The 4,916-nt window shown below is 44.9% G+C and overlaps 1 non-coding gene across 1 annotated transcript; it reads left to right on the top strand.

The window, feature by feature from the left end:
- Positions 1-3,841: 3,841 nt before the first annotated feature.
- LOC119931854 lies at positions 3,842-3,979 on the top strand. Its single transcript, XR_005452162.1, has one exon. It is a non-coding gene; the product is annotated as a small nucleolar RNA SNORA7 (small nucleolar RNA).
- The last annotated feature ends 937 nt before the right edge of the window (positions 3,980-4,916 follow it).

Raw genomic sequence — 4,916 nt, 5'->3', positions numbered from 1 at the left:
GATAACATCAGGGTTATGGGCTTGTGAGACAGGAAGGGTGGAGGTGCTGTCTACAGGGATTGGAAAGTGAGCGGGAGGATGGGGTTTGGGTAGGAAGATAAAAACTTCCATTTTAGACATGTTAAGTTTGAGGTGACAGGAAGACATCCCAGTAGAGATGTCACGAGAGCCAGTGGAAAAGTGAGACTGCAGACAGGGAGAGAGATAAGGGCTGGGGATGTAACTTTAGGTATCATCTGCATAGAGGTGGTAGTGGAAGCCATGGGGGTGAATGAGTTCTCCAAGGGAGTGTGTGTAGATGAAGAATAGATGGGGACCCAGATAGGGCAATAACTTGAGGGAGCTGTGGGGTCAATGAAGGTTTTTTTTTTTAGGATGGGGAGACATGGGCATGTTGGAAAGCAGTAGGGAAGAAGCCACTGGAGAGTGAACAGTTTAAGGTGGCAGAGAGTGAGGGAAGAAGGGAGGGTGGCAAGTATTTTGATAAAGTGTGAAAGAATAAGGTCAGAGGCGCAGGTGGAGGTGGTGGATATTGAGAGAAGCAAGGAGATCTCTGCTTGAGATACTGCTGGGAAAGATGGTAGAGTTGAAGAAGGGGCCGGAGGAGGGAGGAACTGGGGAGGGGCAGGGGAACTTTTAGGGAGATCACGCCTGATAGTTTCAATTTTCTGAATAAAGTAGGTGTCCAGGTCATTGGGGGCAAGGGAGACAGGGGGTCAGGGGGCTAGAACAACTGTCGAGAGCGATGGGCATGGTTGTCAATATGGATGGAGAAATAATTTTACCAGGCAGTGGAGAGGGCAGAGTTCTAGGTGTAGTCCTACCTCTACCCTCACCAACTCTGAAATCCCTCTATCTTCGCAAAACCTCTCTCTTCCACACAACTCCTCCCTGCAAATATGCACTGCTCTCCCACAGAGACCTCCGATCTTTTGACCCCATCCAATTTTCTCAAGTCATGTCATCATGACTTTCTTTCTTTCGGCCTTCCCTTGATGTCCAAATTGATGCCCTCAATACTAACCTATCTACCGAGCTCAATTCGCTCATTCCCCTATCCCTTCATTGATCTCGTACCGCTAGCCCACAGCCCTGGATCACTGCTACAATTTGCTTCCTTCAGTCTTGTGCACAAGAAGCAGAACACTGCTTATATCAAGCCCACCTTGTCCACTTCAAATTTATGCTTGCATGCTTTTAACTCTGCCCTCTCCTCTGTGCAGCAAAATTATTTCTCCATCCTTACTGACATCCATGCCCATTGACCTCAACAGTTGTTTTAGACATTTAACTCTCTCATCAAACCCCTGTCCCCCTACCTCCCCCATATCTTGCCCCTAGTGACATGACCCTCTATTTTATCGAGAAAATTGAAACAATCAGGCGTGATCTACCAAAAATCTTCTCTCCAGTTCCTCCCCCTTCTTGCCCCTTATTCAACTCTCCCATCCTTCCCAGCAGTATCTCAAGAGGAAAATTTTGTATACTCTCAAAATCTACCCACGCATTCTACCCCATCCCTTTGCACCTTATCAAAATGCTTGCCCCGTCCCTCTTTCCTCCCTAACTACCATCTTCAACTGTTCACTCTCCAATGACTTCTTTCCCACTGCTTTCAAACATGCCCACATCTCACCTATCCTAAAAACATCTTCCCTTGACCCAACAGCTCTTTATAGTTATAACTCCATCTACCTCCTACTATTCCTCTCCAAACTCCTTGATTGAGGTGTCCACACCTGCTGCCTCAAGTTCCTCTCCTCCAATTTTCTTCTTGGCCCCCTCCAACTGGCTTCTGACCCCTTTACTCCAATAAACTGTCCTCTCAAGGTTCACAAATGAAATCTTTCTTGCCAAATCCAACAGCTTCTAGTCCATCCTAATCCTCCTTGGCCATTCAGCTACCTTCAACACTGTCAACCATCTCCTTCTTTAGGAAACATTATACAATATTGGCATCCCTGGCCCTGTTCTCTCCTGGTTCTCCTCCTATCACTCTGCCTGACCATTCCCAGTCTCTTTCACAGATTCCTCCTTTACCTACCACCCCCTAACAGAGGGTGTCCTTCAAGGATCAGTTCTAGGTCCCCTCCTATCCTCCATCTATACTCACTCACTCTCTTGGAACACTCACTGATTACTTTATCAGCCTCTTTGTAGACCTCCCTGCCTCCTCTCTCCCCCTTGATGTTCATATTTCACTCTGCTGCCAGCTTCATTTTTCTATAAAAACTTTCAGGCTATGTTTCTCCTCTTTTCAAGAACCTCAAGTGGTTGCCCATTTACCTCCTTATCAAACAGAAACTCCTTACCATTGAATTTAAAGCACTCAGTCACGTTGCCCCCCTCCTAACTCACCTCACTACTCCCTTTCTATAACCCAACCCACATACTTCGCTCCTCTAAAGCCAACCTAGTCACTGACCTCAATCTCATCTATCTTGTTGCTGATGTCTCGAATATGGGGCTCCCTCCCTCTTCATAATTGACAGACAATAACTCTCCCCCTCTTCTAAGCATTATTGAAGTCACATATCCTCCAATAGGCCTTCCCTGGCTAAACCCTCTTTTCCTTTTCTTCCACTCCCTTCTGCTCCTCTTATTCATTCCTCCCCTAAGCCCCACAGCACTTACGTACATATCCATAATTCATTCATTTATATTAATGTCTGCCTCCCTCTCTTGACTGTAAGCTTGTTGTTGGCAGAGATTGTGTTTGTTATATTGTAATATTGTACTTATTAGACTTATTATAGTCCTCATTATACTTATTACATTATTATAGCACTTATAATATTATAGCACTTATTATAGTCCTCCACACCCAATAAACCTTAAACAAATAACATTGATTCTCTGGGCTCAAGGAGAGAATTGGTGATTGGAAGAGAGGAAGCGGAGGCAGTGGATCTGGACAACTTGCTCAGGGTGTTTGTAGAGGAATGGTAGGAGGGAGATGGGGAGATAACTGGAGGGAGACATGGGGTTAAGGGAGGGTTTACTTCGGATAGGGAATACATTGGGATACATGAGCCCATTTGAAAGCAATTTCTATGCAAGGTTTAGCACTTTCATCCCCCACCCCCAACCCTGGACAAACCGAGTTTCTTTGTACCTAAACTCGAAGCTCAGCTGTAGTGAAACAAATCCTCCTATAGAGGGATTCTTAGAACCTGGGTTCTAATCCAGACTTTGCCTTCTGTCTGCTGGGTGACCTTAGGCAAGTTACTTAACTTCTCTGTGACTCAGTTACCTCATCAGTAAAACATGGTTACTTCTGTGAGCCCTATGTGGGACGTGTACTGTTTCCAACTTGCTCAGATTGTAACTAACCCAGGACTAAATACAGTGCCTGGGACATAGTGAGTGCTTAACAAATCACATAAGAAAGAAGGAAAGTGAGCTTGGCTGGCCAAGGGCTCCTTTAACCTGAAATCCCCACTCTCCCTCCACTGCCAGGTTGTTCATGAGATTGCCTGTTCTCTCTCCTACTTGGACTATGGAACAGGGGCTGCTTCTGAGCTGATTAACTTGTATCTACTTGTATCCAGTGTCTAGAGCAGTGCTTGTCACATAGAAAGTGTTAAAAGATACCATCATTACCATTATGGTTATTAGGAATCCTAGGGAAAAGATGAGTGCAAACAAGCCATTAGAGTGCACGGGAATAGTGACTGTGATTTCTTACAGTGGAGTAGAAAAGATAATTCATTCATTCAGAGCTCTCTTCCATTCACATATGGATGAGCTGAAAGTTACTTCTTCTTGCTGCTCTTTCTCATTATCTCGCAAAGGAATGGCAATATAACATATACACCATATATATGATACATATCACATACCCCTCTCAGGGTCACACTTGGAGAGTTTCTAGTACTCTACCAGCCATGGCTACAGGAGGGAGAATCAAGCAGGGGCCTACCCATTCCATTCCTAGCTTGGGCAGTGGCCAGCGAGTGGAAGGCAATCTGCTGCAATCAAAATTTACCCATGCCGGGTAGCAGTGGTGTGGGAGAGAGTCGAGGGCAGAGACTCGAGTTTACAGCATGGAAGGTGGCAATGGTAAACCGCTTCTGTATTTTTACCAAAAAACTCTATGGATACACTACCAAAACGATTGCAGATGGAGAGCGGGGCATTCTGGGAGAGATGTGTCTGTCGTGTCACTATGGGTTGGAAAAGACTCGTCAGCATAAGACAAGACATATCACATATATCTCAATATATTCATATCTCAAATCCTTTGAGATATAATATATAATGTATATTATTTGATTCCTTTGAGAGGGTGTACATCCTACCTCTGGCCTGGAATGTCCTCGCTCCTCAAATCTGCCAATCACTCTTCCCCCTTTCAAAGCCCTACTGAAGGTGTTCCTCCTCCAAGAGGCCTTCCCAGACTAAGCCCGCCTATTCCTCAGTTCCCCCTCCCCTCTGCATCACCCCGACTCGCTCCCTTTCCTCTTCCCGCCTTCCTCGCCCCACAGCACTTGTGCATATATGTACATATTTATAATGCTATTTATTTATAGCAATGTCTGTTAATTTGTTTTGATGTGTATATATCTATGATTCTATTTATTTATATTGATGCCTGTTTACTTGTTTTGATGTCTGTCTCCCCCCTTCTGGACTGTGAGCCCGGTGTGGGTAAGGATTGTCTGTCTCTATTACTGAATTGTACTTTCCAAGCGCTTAGAACAGTGCTCTGCCCACAGTAAGGGCTCAATAAATATGATTGAATGAATGAATGATTGCACTGACATAAGAAATAAAATTACATACAGTTTTAGTCAATGAGTACATTAACAATGGCGGTGAAATACGTCCATAGGTCGGCATGGTGGGGGAAGAGAGAATCAGTTCCCCAACTGCTGCTGTCCCAACTGACTGCAGTTTTCCCAATCACTCAATCA

Source organism: Tachyglossus aculeatus, chromosome 8 (genome assembly GCF_015852505.1).
Source record: "Tachyglossus aculeatus isolate mTacAcu1 chromosome 8, mTacAcu1.pri, whole genome shotgun sequence".
NCBI classification, from domain to species: Eukaryota; Metazoa; Chordata; class Mammalia; order Monotremata; family Tachyglossidae; genus Tachyglossus; species Tachyglossus aculeatus.
The sequence above is the reverse complement of the archived record's forward strand: the minus strand, read 5'-3'. Positions and strand labels throughout refer to the sequence as shown.